The following is a 16,100-nucleotide window of genomic DNA, read 5'->3' on the forward strand; positions in this document are numbered from 1 at the left end:
ATTAAATTACCTGGATGGTAAGATTTTGTTTGCAATATGTTACTGGGAAGATTTAAAGTTCATTTCCCCCCATTCTTTTATCCTTTCATGCTTTGGGATTGACATTAATTCTATCTTTTTGATTTCATGTTGCCCACCCACCTTCCCATGACATCGATGCATTTATGATGAATACGAAAGGAATAGCAATCAAGCCTGAACTGAATTATCATTATCAGAGAAGCCCTTAGAAAAGAAGGTGGGTTTACATAAAACACTGTAAAGTATATTTAAGAGACTGCTCCTCTTTAATGCTAGAGGGAACATCTGTTAGAATGAGATGTAATCATTCCATGGCGGAAAGAGTAATTGTATTAAATTAATGAATGTTTAAAATGCAGGCATGGGTGACAGCTACAGGTCTCAAATTGAATTTCTACAAAAGACATGCATGGAAAAGGATTCATTTTTAATAGATAATATATTGACCAGATTTATATATCTTTGCTCTCCTTTCCCAGCTCCTGACATTGCTTAAAAAACTTGTTCAACACAAGGTTATAGAAACAGGCATCAGAAACATTCTCGCAATGGAGAGGGTCTACCATAATACATAGAAAAGGCCATTTCACTGTGATACATGACTAAACCTTTTGCTGAGCAGTTGTAGGTACTCAAGGGAGCCTTCACAATCTCACCCCGTGCTGCAGGATTTGCTGAATGTGGAATATGTGAAGGTATGCCTCATCAACACTATATTATGATAATGCACGTTATAGGCTGGTCTGGAAACATCACCTGGTGCAAACCTCATTGCTGATGGGGACAACCTACTGTGAGCATGTTACAGCTTTGTTGATGGAGTTGTGCTGGTTGCCCACTCCATGATTGCAACCATCACTTTTGCAGGTCCATCTGGTTGCAATCATGGAGTGGGCCTTTTCTGCAGTGGTACATTGCTTCTGGAATCACTTCCCCATTGAGTTTAGATGATCAGCAAATGTGTCATTCCAGCCTCTCCTAAAAACCTGCTTGTTCACCTAATATCTCCTGATCTTTTATTACTAGCCTGTTCATCATCATCATCATCATCATCATCATGTTGTTGTTGTTGTTGTAGGTTGTTTTCTTGTTTTTGTTTTAAATGATGACAGCTTTTTGATTGTATCCAATGTGGTGCTAAGTTTAAGTCACTTAGCAGTATATTGGTTCTGCTGGTGAAATGTTTTGCACCATTGCTGTTGCTCAAGAGAATGCTGACAACTTTGTTGCACAAAAGATTGTGCAACCTGTTACACAACAAGCTTCTGCTAGTGCAATGTTGTGTTGGATTCCTCTGCAGCCCAGTGTTAAAACTCACTTGTCCAGTAGTGCAAAAACCCTTGTGCTAGGGGTGCAGCCCTAGCTTTCACAAGTCTGTTACCTCCTTACTTTCAAGAGGGTAAGATCATTTCATTTCACTTTTAATTTGTATACCGTTTTTCCATTTTATAATACCCAAGGCGGTTTGCAAGCTGAAGAAACAAAGAATGTACACCTTATAACAATCTAATCCAATACAAAAATGTGACAATAAAACATAACTTTAAAATAACCAACTTATACCAAATAAAGTAATATTCAATCCATTAAAATAGTATAGAATAATATTAAATTTCAGCATATAAAAATTAAACAGATATCCACTCTTAATAATTATAATAAATAATTTCTAAACTATAATCAATAAAAACAGCTGCAAGTCACAGTGCATAAAATAATACAATACAAATTGAGAAGCAGAGACTGGAGGCTGGGGCAAGGCAGGCGGAAGAAAGCCTTGCCTGATGAAGTCTCTCCCCATCAATACCCACAAAATTCCTTAAGTGTTTTTTTTTTGTCAGTGCTTGATGGACACAGTCAGGTTTGGGGGCTGAGCAGGTTGGTGTTTGGCCATTACTAGCAGGCTTCAAGCTGGGGAACGAACATTTAAAATGAGCAGGTAGATCAAGGATAGGCAACCTTTGGCTGTTCAGCTGTTGCTGGGCTATAAATCCTATCATCTTCATCCACTGGCTGTGATGGCTGGAGCGATGGGAGTTGGGATTCAGCAACACCTGGAAGGCCAAGGGATCGCTGTACATGAAATAAGTAACAAAATATATGCAAACTAAAAACTCAGTGTAGATCAGTTAAGAGATCTCAGAAGAAAACTTTATTTTAGCCATCAGAAGAGGCCTTAGGTATCACTACTGTTGAACAAAGACAGCTGAATTATGCTCTTGGTAGGTTAACTCATTCACATTAATGAGCTCATATACTGGGAATGAATGAGAACTGGGTTATTTGTTTTACAGTTACAGCCATCAAGATCTATAAACTAACAACAGGGCAGAAGAAACTCTGTAGAACATCATAAAAAAGGAACGTGATGAATTAAGCAGGTGCCAGAAGTCTCTCCCCAAGCACACACAGATTTCACATGCATCTCCTGTTTTTTGCAAGAGATACCGCCTCTTTTATAATGTGTTTAACAGCACTATCAAAATTGTCTTATTAAATTTTTATATGCTGTTGTGCAATTGATAAACAACTTGTTTGGAATATGCAACAGGCTTCCTAACATTGCAGTACTTCAGCAGAGCGCCAATGGAAGCTTAGGACTGGGGAAAGGAAGTGCTGTGATGGAAGTCATGTTGATTAGGGCTTTCCAGTGGCTCTACTTCTGGATTAGCCCAGATGAATGCTTACCCAGCTGAGCTGGAAGGTATGTGTTCAAACAAAAAGTGAAGTAAATTCTTTGTACAGTTTATACAGAGTAACTGTCCCCAACCTGGTGCACTCTGTATGTTTTGGACCCCAAATCCAATCACCCCTGCTCTCTGTGGCTGATGGGAGTGGTAGTTAAAAACATCAGAAGGTCACCAAGTTGGAGAAGGCTCTTTCAGAGTGGACAGAGAACTCAGGGATAGACTGTGCATTACAGCTGTGCATAGTGCCTCCCTGTGGCCTCCATATTGAGCTGAATCACCCTAGGCCATCTCAAGGACTACCATCTGCTTCCAATCCATCCCAAAGCAAATCAGGGGCTGGTGGTTAAGGGTATTTAAAGGATTTTAAAACTCCATTTTAGTGGTGCTGCTCCTTCATGAGTGGCTTCCCTGCATGCAAGGGAAACCACCTGTGAAGCAGTAGCAACTGGTTCCCTAACCATCCAGAACCCAATCCTCCCTGGTTTCAGTAGGAGCAAGGGATGCAAAGATACAAACAGATTACAATTACAATGTTACAAACAGATTACAGATAACTGGTGGGGCTACTGATTAATGCAACTGATTTTATTTTGATTTATATTTAAACTTCTGTAACCAGCTCTAAATGGGAAGTGGGTGGTGCTGTGGTCTAAACCACAGAGCCTAGGGTTTGCTGATCAGAAGGGCGGTTTGAATTCCTGCAAAGGGGTGAGCTCCTGTTGCTCGGTCCCTGCTGCTGTCAAACTAGCAGTTCGAAAGCACGTCAAAGTGCAAGGAGATAAATAGGCACTGCTCCTGTGGGAAGGTAAACAGCATTTCCATGCACTGCTCTGGTTCACCAGAAGCAGCTTAGTTGTGCTGGTCACATGACCCAGAAGCTGTCTGTGGACAAACGCTGGCTCCCTTGGCCAGTAAAGCGAGATGAGCGCCGCAACCCCAGATTCGTTCACGACTGGACATAACAGTCAGGGGTCCCTTTACCTTTTACCAGCTCTAAGTCTTTAGAGTGAGGCCCATTTTAAAAAATAAAAAAATAGCAAGACAATGTGCATTTATTTGTTGGTGCACTCCTTGTACATACTGTAGTTTCCAATTCAAGGTAAAGATGCATACTGAATTTTAAAGTAGAACATTTCATGTTACAATCATAGAATCAATTATACAGAAGTGGTTTCCATGACACAGTGCTGATAATCATCCAAAGTAATCCATGTAAGCATGCAATGGGTTGATAATGCAGCTCTGGATACTGATTTGCTGATTGGGGCAGCTTATCAATCAAGTTGATTGGCAGCAGATTCAGGACCAAAAGAATACATGCATTAATTTTAATTTTTTTTAAAACAACAACAACAACCAATGAGCAAATGATAGACATTACTAACAAGAGTTGCTTTTTATGACTCATGCCCCAAACTGATTGCTTTTCATGACTTAAAAGGGTTACCCTACTCTTTGGTAGATGCATCCATTGATGACCATTGTGGGTCTCCTCAGCTATATACAGTAGGGCTGTGTACTGGATTTGACTGATGTCTAAATCCTAGGCCAAATTAGGTTTATTCAGAGGAATCTGGGTTTCATTAAAGTTGGCTTGAAACCACAGGCAACAAAGAGGGGCAGGTATGAGCAAGAAGAAAGAGAAACTGCAAAAAGGAGGAAACTGCCAGGCATACGCATCTTCTGCTTCCCACTTGGCCTCTGTTCCTTCCTGTCTCCTGAAGCATTTTCTTGCCTTTCATGTTACTCCCATTATCATAACCTTGACCAGGGAGATTCTCAATTGGTAATCCCATTTGCTCAACCTGCCCAAGAAGAGTTTCTAACATAAAAGCATCTATAGTTTCCTTTAGTGCAACAAATCCCAATAAATGTTCTCTTATTGGAACCTCAGTCTCAGACTTCTCATTGTGTTATGGTTTGATTACATCGACATAACGTACCATCATGGTCATTTGTTCAATGTGCAGTCCTGAATAACTGAGTAGCATTTGGTTGAGTTTGCATGTCCTAAAATGTTCTGCTTTACAGTACCTGCTGGAAACTGCAAAAGCTCATTTTGGGTATCTTTCCCTAGATAATGAACCATTGTTTCTTGATATTTAATTCTGCACAATTGTTCATTCATGATAGGATTGAAAAGCGCTAGATATTCTACAAATGTAAAATAAAAAAATCCATTGCTAGCACTGTACAGCTTTTTAGTTGTACTATGGAATGCCAAGTTTTGCATGCCAAGAACTCTGACCAAAGTAATCAAGTGTTCCAAGATTTCTAGCCAATGTTGTTATTGTTGTTGTTTAGTCGTTTAGTCGTGTCCCACTCTTTGTGACCCCCTGGACCAGAGCACGCCAGGCACTTCTGTCTTCCACTGCCTCCCACAGTTTGGTCAGAATACATGCCTACTTTTCTCCTGGATAATATCACCAATTGGTTTTCCTTCAGATAAGCACAATTCAAGTTCTCTCCATGTCTGATAGTTTTCTAAGTGGTCAGCAGGGCCGTCTTGACCATAGGTGGGAGGAGTGTGGGGCCCCCAGGCGCTGGGCTCTCAGGGCCACCAGGCCAAGAGTCTGGGGCCTGAGAATTGGGGTCCGGAGAAGAGCCCACCCGTCAGTCAGAGCGCTGTGATGGGCTCTTCTGCTGAGGGAAGAAGAAGAAGAAGAAGAAGAAGAAGAAGAAGAAGAAGAAGAAGAAGAAGAAGAAGAAGAATAGTAGTAGTAGTAGTAGTAGTTTGGATTTGATATCCCGCCTTTCACTCCCCTTCAGGAGTCTCAAAGCGGCTAACATTCTCCATTCCCTTCCTCCCCCACAACAAAAGCGGCTAACATTCTCCATTCCCTTCCTCCCCCACAACAAACACTGAGGTGAGTGGGGCTGAGAGACTTCAGAAAAGTGTGACTGGCCCAAGGTCACTCAGCAGCTGCATGTGGAGGAGCGGGGAAGCGAACCCGGTTCCCCAGATTACGAGACTACGGCTCTTAACAACTACACCACCCTGGCTCTCTGCGCATGACTTTAGGGGTGAGCCAGCCAGCCAGCCAGCCAGGCGCTGAGGCAGTCGGCCAGCTCCGCCCTCCTGCCTGCCTGGGATTGGCGTAGGGCTGTGGAGAGGCCTGTCCAGCAAACTTTGCTTACACCAAAAGGCACCAGCTTCGCCCAGTCGCCAACACAATACCTTGGGCTGTTTTTGTTGCGCTGGGCTCCTCTGCTGCTTGTGTTGGTTGCCCACCCTGCTGTGCCCATTGGGATTTTTATTTATCAATATATTCTTTTGGATATCATCTTCACTATTTTTCTAAGGCAGAGGTGGGGAACCTTTTCAGCCCAAGTGAATCCTCTTATGAACAATCTCCCCTCCCTCCCCAGCTTGCAGCAAAGCGGCTCTCTAGTCCCCCTCCCTCCCCCTTCCCCACTCGCTGTAAAGCCCGATCTCCAAACTAAGCAGCCTTCCCCCTCCCACTTCCAGCCAGACAGCTGCGAATTTAACTTTCCACACCAAGATCAAGGGCTCTCCCAACACCTTATCTCTGCCCTAGCACCCCTCTCCCTAGCAAAGTCCTGCTCACCATATGCTCCGGGAGTGAGAAACCAAGATAAGAAACCCCTCCCCCTCCCCCCTTCCCCCCTGCCACTTCCCCTTTTGCAGCTGCTTGCAATAACCCCCTCTTCCCCCGACTGTATCCCAGCTCCACAACAAATGTACCACAAAACACCACACTATGCACACATTCCCATGAAAATATTCTTTATACTGGTTGTGAAAATGGTTGGGAGTATGCATTATGGCAAATTTCCTTATTGAAATGCTGGTAATAGCATTCTCCTAAAGCTTCAGAGGAGAATCTGGTCTGGATTGAACAGGTCTCTGTGTGTTCCTTGATTCCATGTGATCACTGAAAAAGTGCAGTGAGAATGAATTCTGATAAACTTGGTTCTGGGAGTTTTTTATTTAAAATAAAACAAACCCAAGTAAGGTTCTAGCACTTACAGCTGCAAATATAAGCTTGTATATGTATAAGAAATAACTGCTGGAATATAACATAGGATGGAGGAACTTAACCTCTCCCTTTGCACACAGACACCCATGTTAACCTCCTGGATCTCCCCCACCCCCAATCGCAACCACTCAGTTCCATTTTAACATGCCCCCAATTCTGAAGCATCCAACCACTCCTCTTCTGCAGCCTTCTTTGTACTCATGTTTTCACTTTCATCCTTATTTCCATCCCTTTTTCATGCCCTTCCCTTCCCTTCCCTTCCCTTCCCTTCCCTTCCCTTCCCTTCCCTTCCCTTCCCTTCCCTTTCCTTTCCTTTCCTTTCCTTTCCTGTCATTCTTGAAATGCTTTATTGTGAGCAAAGAAGTCTCCTCTGAACATGGGCAGAGTGCTATCCCTTCCCCTACTGTGTCTTTTCCTATGACCTCATGACACTTCATTTCCCCCTCTCTTTCCTCCGTCCCCCTTTGCTACACTCACTCCTGCTATTTCTCCCCTGCCTGAATGAAATCAGTCTGTTGCTATTTGGGGAGCAAAGTTCTGTTGGCAAAACAAGGGTCATCTTGATTCAGGGCACAAACAAACAAAGATGGTCATCTGTCATGGTCATCTGTCTCCTCAGCATGAGATTATCAATCTCAGAGTCATGGGGAAAAGATTCTTGCATTCCCCGGTGCTGCTTATGCTAAAGATGGCCCTGATGGTCAGTATTCCTCTCAAATGAAGATAGAATTTTTCCAATGTTCTTCCTGTTTTGTTTTGTTTTTAACCTGTTTCTTGCAGGGTTGATTTACTTTCCCTCTCCACCCCCACCCCAAACAACTTACATCAATAACTTTTTTTTAAAAGACACACATCTTTTGAGGTTGAATATATCAGCCATTGACAGAGTACTTCTTCATCATTGGCTAGTCTCCTCTTGCAGTAGATAGGAAAACATTTAATGTTTTTTGAATCTATGGGAAATGCAACCTGCTGTGGACAAGCTGTCACAAATTATAATAGCACAAGTTAGGGCAGTAAGCAGGGTCACTGTAATTCAAGTCAGGCACAATACTGCGTTCTTTTTCAGACTTTAGAGTACTTTCACTTTTCTTGTCATATTCTTTTTCCTCTGTCAGCTTTCCAGAAATATCACCAATTTGCAAAACTTTGGTCTTCAAGTTTATACCATTTGTAGTAGGAGTGCGACATCCAACTCCCTCAGTGCTAGTTTCAACAAGAGAATAATCATATTCTTGTTCTTCTGTGTACAAAGCTATTTCAGGAAGAAAACCTCTTGCTTTGCCTGCTCCTTAGCTTTTTCTGCCTTTCGTTTGCAACAGTGAGCTCCAGATGGTCCTTTTTTGATTAGCCATAGCTCACTAGAAAACTTTTTCTAAATAAGATTAAGATGCCGTTGTAAGATTTTAAATTAAGTGCATTTTCACTTTTTGTGTATGTAGACCAGGGGTTGTCAACCTGGTTCCTACTGCCCACTAGTGGGCGTTTGCAGGATTCTAGGTGGGCGGTGTGGGGTTCTACGGCACAAGCTGAATCCTCCTTCCATTGAGCAATGGTGGGTGGTGAGGAAATTTTACCATCAAGAAAGATGCATTACTGGGTGGTAGGTATAGGAAGGTTGACTACCCTTGATGTAGATAGATAGATATTGCATAACCTCCAATCAGTTCTATGATCTATTTCATATTCAGTAGTACCTTGGGTTAAGAACTTAATTCGTTCCGGAGGTCCGTTCTTAACCTGAAACTGTTCTTAACCTGAAGCACCACTTTAGCTAATGGGGCCTCCTGCTGCCGCCGCGCCGCCGGAGCACAATTTCTGTTCTCATCCTGAAGCAAAGTTTATAATCCGAGGTACTATTTCTGAGTTAGCGGAGTCTGTAACCTGAAGCGTCTGTAACCCAAGGTACCACTCTAGACATTGAAAGAATTTCTAATGTATGAATTCCTTCAAAAATTATTTAAAATATAAAAGTAAAATATTACCAGAAATTTATAACAAAAACTAATCTGTATAAAACAGTGTCCCTCCAAAGTCAGCATTGTACCTCTCTGAGGTCTGCACCCAAAGTGGCTGTCTGATAGCACCAGCCCTGAGGATATATAACAGGAAGCAGCTATTTACAGATCAGGCCACTGGTCCCTCTAGCTCAGTATTGTTTACCTAAATAGCAGCAGCTCTATAGATGTTCCGACATGGGTTTTCCCCAGCCCTAACTGAAGAAGGCAGGGCATGAACCTGGCTACCTTCTGCAAACAGAGCAGATGCTCCACCACAGAACCACAACCCTTCTCTCTGCCAAAGTTACATGCCGAATGTGCATATTTGGAGAAATGCCAATAGAAATTCATGGCTCATATAATAAAACTCTAAGAACAGCTTGGCAAGAAATCTGAGTTCTGAAGTGTACAATACTGCTATTTAAAAAATATAACTCTACATTTCATTTTACAACATGCATATCTTTCCTTTTCTCCAAAGAGTTTGTGGTGTGTATGCCCACTCTCCGTTTCATCCTCCCAGAAACAATTGTTTGCGCATTTTCATGTGGACTTTTATTTTATTTTATTTTGCAAATATACATGAAAATTTGAGACATTAAACTTAAGGATGCAAAAAAGAGAACTGAGAAAATATGGAATTGATTGACTTGTCCATCCCTAAGAATCAACAACTAAAAAACCCCCTCACTGTTATCTCTAGAGACCTGAGTTCAAATCCTCACTCAGTCATAGAAATGGAAAGATCCATCAATTTCACTTAAGGATTTTACAGTCAAAAACTCAGTTCTCCAGATTTCTGCAGCAAGTTGTATTTTTAAAAATGAAAATTCATTAGCATTTTGTTGCAAATTTCTACTGATAAGCACATGTTTTGTATACAGTATTAATTAATGAACAATTTTTAAAGCAATTATTCTTAATATGATGCATTTTTATATGTTATCTTTATGAATATGTTAATTTTTGTACTCACTTCCACTCCAATTTATGCACATATATATATATATGTGTGTGTGTGTGTGTTGGAGAACTGCATTGCAAAAGTTGTGTTAGTCTGGATTTTGAAGGTTGGCTGCATTTCCATAATCAGATTGTTTCAGACAGTGAAAAATTCACAAAAAGGCACCATTGAATGTGAATTGAATTTCTCCTCCATCCCTACTCAGTCATGAATCCCACAGGGTCAGTCACACCTCTCAGCCTGCCCTCACCCACACAATTATTCTTAGGAGGATGAAATGGAAAAGGGGCACCCACACCTTGAACTCCTTGGAGGAAAGGCAGGATATACATGTCATAAAATGAAATGTGCCATTGTATTTTGAAATAGCTCTATTGTGCACTTCAGGACGTGGCTTTCTTGTCATGCCATTTTTAGACTTTTATTATACTAGCAATAAATTTTATCTTGCATGGCATAATCCCATTTTAATCAGCATTTGTGAAAAGAAAATTTTATCAAGCAAATTTATGATAAATTCCACTGGATTAACCCTGCAGTTACCATATTGGCAAATCTGATGCATATGTCAGTAGTGTTGGGTTTGTTTTTTTAAAAATTGTTCTTAAATTGGAGTTATTTCAGGCTTTGATGAATTGTTTTATATTTAGCAGTGCATTAATGTGTAAATTGATTTAAAATGGATTCAATGCTTCATTAATATCTGTTTGCTCCAAGTTTTGCTTTGTTGTCCTGTTAAGAGATATATCAATGACAAGCTGAATTACTTCATGTAAGTGTGCTTGCAAGAACTTTATATAATTATTGCTAGTATTGTAATAGAGCGTAGCTTCTTCCCTTTTTTGTGGGGTGCATTTCCTGTCAACAGCAGGAAAAGTAGTTTGGTTGGCAGAAACGGAGAATAATAGTAGGGAACCTTGTTCACCCCATGTAGCACGTTCTGTTCTGGACAACCTTCCAGGTACCACATGACAATAGTGGTCAGGGAGGTAGAGCAACAGATGCAAGAGAACTACCTCAGGGAAGTGATTCATAAGCAAAATAAACAAAATAATGATGTTGATGACGATGACAACAACAATCACCAACACAACAACCTTTGTACCATAAGCAAGTTTCTGCATACATCCATGCAAGCAAGAAGCCTGGCCTGAGCTCAAGTGCACATTCTGAGTCAAGAAAGATTCAGATTATAAGGCAGGCCAGTGAAGTGTTTGGCATGGGAAGAGTTCCCATGACCAGACAGAGATGCCTGGTGATGTTCCCCACCTTTGGTCCAAAGTGCAACTTTTGATATTACAGAAATTCCTGGAGTATAGTCACTAGGGTTATACCAAATTCTGGGGATTTATTTATCAATAGACTATTGAGTTGACTGGACACAACAGATAATAGCTTGTAGTACCTCCTTCAAGCAATATTTATCGGTGAGCACTGAGGAACTACTCAAGTGGTGTCCAAACTTTTTTCAAAGAGGGCAAGATTTGATGAAGTGAAGGGCCACGAGGGCCAACCAAACGGCCAAAGTTATTAAACTTTTTTTTAGGATAACAGTTGCTGAGGTTCTTTTAGGATTTAACCCCTGGAAATACCGGTAAGCTGCCCTTTGCTTCAATGGAAGGAAAGGGTCTCTGATCATTCAACTTTAATGGGCTTAAAAAATATTTTGCAGGAAGAATCACAAGTCAATGGCAGAAACTCAGGGATCTATCATGCTTATTCAGTCAGAGTTTAGAAGATTGAACTGGAGAGGAGATCATAAAAGAGACCTGAGGGTCATCTAGTCCAACCCCAAAATCACATACCCCAGGCCTTCCATAGCTGAAGCTTATTATTTTTCCCACCAGATGGCCATTATTATTATTATTATTATTATTATTATTATTATTATTATTACTACTACTACTACTACTACTACTACTATATTATTATTATTTTCCCTGCATCCATAGATATTAGGGGTGGGGCTGATGGAAGTTGGAGTCCCAACAATCTCTGTGACTATACTTCAGGATTTTCTTTATTAATATACCCCCCCCCCCTTGAGGCCTAGTTTCCCCAGCCCTGTCTATGTATGGTCTCCTGTGATGTCACCAACAGACATAGCAGCTGAGGGGAAAGAGGCAGTTACTTATTCTAGAATTTCAAACACAGGAGGGCAGGAGGGGGACATTTTTCAGCCGGGGGCTTCATTTCCCTCCACACAACACTAGTCAAATGTACAAATGATCAGAGCAATGAAAGCAAGCCTTATCTTTCCACAGGAAGCTGTTCAAGGAATGACATGCAGAGAGAAAGTTAGTATCTCAGGAAAAAAACACTTTCTCATCCATCCATCCATCCATCCATCCATCCATCATTTATTGTATTTGACTAAAAGCCATTACAAATTCAGTTACCAAAGCACCAAACCAATGACCCAAACTATAGCTCCCAGATTCTTTGAGGGAAGAAACCAGGTGGATGCCATGTGAACTCAGCGATGTGTCAAGTGACGGCTACATACTACCTCCAGGTTCAAAGGTGGCATATTTCTGCCTATAGGTTCCTGAGAATCCCGAGGGCTGTTGTGGTCAGATTCTGGGCAGTTTTTGCACAGGCGTCTGTGAGAACGAGATGCTGAACTTGGGCCGCTGGCCTGATCCAGCCAGCTTTCATATGCTATAAAGGAAGCCTTCCAAGAGAATACTTTTAATGTAGCACTCCAAGAAATGCTACAAGTTTCAGAAAGTCACCTAATCACTGGTGGAGGAAGAGGGGGGTGGGGATGGAGTACACCGCCCCCGGTAGCATTATCCCGGTGGGGTGCCATCGTGGCTGCCCCCCATGCTAGGCACCAAACCCCCACAGGTGGCCGCACCACGCCCCCTGGACACGCGCCAGCCACACACACACCTGTTGTGTCCATGACTTAAGGGTCTGACTCCTCTGCCCTGCCTACTAAGCACTCACTGGCTGGTTTGTCTTTCCACTGTAGTGAGATCAGAAGAGGACTGTTTCATTGGCAGAAGCCTAAGCAGCCAAAAGCTTGATTTTCAGACACAAGGATTTTGTTTTAGACATTTATACTTATTTTTAATTACTTGGCACCACAGGCAGCTCTCCCCAAAAATGGCAAAGGTTACAATCCCACCTACACGGGAGGAAGCCGCACTGAATTCAGTAGGACTTACTTCCAAGTAGACATGGGTGCAACAGTGCTGCCAGGCTCTTTCTTGGAAGACTTCTTTGTAACATAAGAAAGCTGCCTGGATCAGGCCAGTGGCCCAACTTCAGCATTTCGTTCTCACAAATGCCTGTGCAAAAACTGCCCAGAATCTGACCACAACAGCCCTCGGGATTCTCAGGAACCTATAGGCAGAAATATGCCACCTTTGAACCTGGAGGTAGTATGTAGCCGTCACTTGACACATCGCTGAGTTCACATGGCATCCACCTGGTTTCTTCCCCCAAAGAATCTGGGAGCTATAGTTTGGGTCATTGGGTTTGGTGCTTTTGTAACTGGATTTGTAATGGCTTTTAGTCAAATGCGATAAATGATTGATTGATTGATGTAAAAGTGCTTTCCCCCCGAGATGCTAACTTTCTCTGTGAATGTCATTCCTTGAGCAAAGGTAAGGCTTGCATTCATTGCTCTGTTCATTGGTGCATTTGACTAGTGTTGTGTGGAGGGAAATGCAACCTCAGGGCTGAAAAATGTCCCCATTCTGCCCCCTTGAGTTTCTGGTGTGGCATTCACAGATATTGGCACAACTTGGAGGGGGGGATATTGTATGTGTTTTGACTGCTGAGCTGTGCTCACCATTGTGAGGACTGAGGGGGTGGGGGTGATGCCTCCCCAGCTGCTGCCATTGTCTGTGGGTTGACTGGGATGTCACAAAAACATTTGGCAGCTGAGTGGGTATAAATGTGGGCCAAGGCACAAGCCTCGGCAGTTGCCCTCCCCAGAGAGAAATGGGCAGCTCGCTGGCACTCAGCCCTGGTGGTCTCCTGCCCTGTGGCAGCAAACTGGCAAGCGGAAGGAGGCAATCGCCCGGTGCTGGGATGCTGTGGAGCAAGGAGAAGACAAGCACAACGTTTACTTGCTGGTGGGATCGCTACTTGAAGGCAACTGATATTCAGCTCTGAAGCTGGTTGATGTCTGGCAATGGACCTGGCGAGGCTGCAGCTGGTGGATGGTTGGCGGAAGAGTTTGCATTGAGACTAGTGGATGCCACGAGGCTACCCTGGCTGAGATGGATGCAAACTGGTTTGGAAGCCTTGTTTGTGAACAGGCAGCCAAACAGGCAGTCGGGTTGTGTGGTTGTGGATACTGTGGATGGGGGCCATCCCTCTCACCTGGTTGCCTTTGCCTTACAGGGATGTCTGGAGCCGCTGAGGTTTTCCCCAAGTCCAGCCTTCAAAGTCATGAGGAGAACCGCAGGACGTCCCTATTAACATCGGAAAAATAAACGTGAAATCCTGGCAGTGAGCAATGGACAAGGCCAGACGTGAGAGAAGGAGCTTTGAAGGGAGACTGCAGGCGGACATCTGCTGCATTGCAAGTGATGGGGCAGTGGGGAGAAAGAAGAAAATGAGGGAGGAAACATTGGGACACATTAGGCCCACCATTGGAAGTACTATGAAGACACTTTGAACAGGAATGGCTTCCCCTCAGGGATTCTGGGAACTATAGGTGGTTAAGGGGACGGAGAGTTGCTAAGGGGGATTAGCGTTAGGGTAGGGGTAGGGTTAGGGGGTAGGGGGTAGGGGAAGGGTTCCCTCCTTGTGAGGGAACTCTGGGAATTGTAGCTCTAGTTAAGGGTTAGAGTTAGGGTTAGCATCAGGGGTAGGGTTAGGCTTGCCTTCTTGCCAGGGAGCTCTGGGAATTGTAGTTCTAGTTAAGGGTTAAGGGTTAGCATTAGAGTTAGAGTTAGCATGAGGAGTAGTGTTAGGGTTAGGAGTAGGGTTCCCTCCTTGGCAGGGAACTCTGGGAGGGGAGCAGGGGGGCCTCCTAACAGCTCTCTGCACCCTTTTCAAACTATAGCTCCCAGATTCTTTGGGGAAGAAGCCATGAGTGTTTAAAGTGGCTTCATAGTGCTTTAAATGGTGTGGATGTGGCCCTGGCCTCCCTCACCCCACTGCCTCTTATTACTGAGGAATCGAAAGGATTTCCCCACTCAAATCTCTTGGAAACAGGAAGAAGAAAGACTTTGCATCTGATGCCATTTTGAAATGTCTTAACTTGAAATGCCAATAAAGGTATTTGGATTGTATTATATTGTATCGTTTTGTTTTGTATTATGATTAATATGGGAAGTGGAATTAAACCTATTAAGCAATAGGTTGTCCAACCCCTGGAATGCAGGAAACTCAGCTGAAAGTTAGGAAACATTAGTATTTCTGCATGTGTTTATAGCATCCCTATTGCTATTCGGAATACTCGAAATGGGGGGGGCTCAGCTGCACACCCACCTCCCTTCATTGGGGGGGTCTCTCCCCTCCCCCACCTGCCCAGCAGCTTCCCTGCCTGCTGTCTCCCCCTCCAACATCCCACTGGCATTGCATCCTTCCCCCAGCCCCCCCTCCAAAAGCTTGCTGTGCCCCAAGGCGTTTTGCACTCACCTGAACCCTTGCAGGGAGGGGGGCAGGCACAATGGGAAGGGGCGGGTGACCGGGGTGCTTTCCCAGCGGAAGCAGATGGGGGGGTCCTCGGAGAGAGAACAACAACAGGACAGAACAAAGAACACAGAAGATGGAAGTGGCGCACAGTTCCTTCTGTTTCCATGCTTCCAAAGAATGGAATGTCAACTCACAGGGCATGTGATCCAGTAGTCACGCACACTCTGCCGCACGGGAGAGAATGCAGCTCCTGACATCCAGCAGCCCCTTCTCTGCTTCTCTTGAACTCTTTGACTTTTAACTCTTCAGTGCTTTCCAAACCTTTTTCAAAGAGGGCCAGATTTGATGAAGTGAAGGGCCGTGAGGGCCGACCAAAGGGCCAACCAAAGTTGTTACCTTTTTTTAGGACTGTTGAGGGGTTTTTATAGGATTTTACCCCAGGAAATAAACTGCCACAGGGGCCATATTAAACCAACCAGCTGGCCGGATTAGGTCCCTGAAACGGACTTTGGACATGCCTGCAGTACCCTGAAGTAGAAATAGCTCCATCTTACACTTTATATTCAATGTTAGTCATACACGGAGAAGACACAGGTAAATTCATCTATTTCAGTGGGTCTAACTCTGAGTATGACTTACTTGACTCTCACCCTATAGCTTCCTTCAACCATTATTTTCTGAAGAAATCTAAATGGATTAAAATTACCATGGGTAACAATTTACTTACACATATGTGTGTGAGAACTAGTTCTAAAACAGAGTTTCAAAATATAAAGATCCATCTTCTAGGTTTATATAAGTCTTATCTTTTCCAAATCAAGAG

The 16,100-nt window shown here is 43.2% G+C and overlaps 2 long non-coding RNA genes across 2 annotated transcripts in view; one reads left to right on the forward strand and one right to left on the reverse strand.

The window, feature by feature from the left end:
* Positions 1-14,931, forward strand: part of LOC309362203 — a 432,839-nt gene extending 417,908 nt beyond the window's left edge. Inside the window, exon 2 of the long non-coding RNA XR_014164872.1 lies at positions 14,036-14,931. This is a non-coding gene — a long non-coding RNA (uncharacterized lncRNA). The remainder of the gene's footprint in view (positions 1-14,035) is intronic.
* On the reverse strand, positions 6,443-14,108 carry LOC309362189. The gene is made up of 2 exons (XR_014164857.1): positions 14,015-14,108; positions 6,443-6,607 (listed from the first exon to the last, which is right to left on the reverse strand). It is a non-coding gene; the product is annotated as an uncharacterized lncRNA (long non-coding RNA).
* Positions 14,932-16,100: the final 1,169 nt, after the last annotated feature.

The sequence above is a fragment of the Podarcis melisellensis genome, assembly GCF_964234715.1.
Source record: "Podarcis melisellensis genome assembly, chromosome: Z".
NCBI classification, from domain to species: Eukaryota; Metazoa; Chordata; class Lepidosauria; order Squamata; family Lacertidae; genus Podarcis; species Podarcis melisellensis.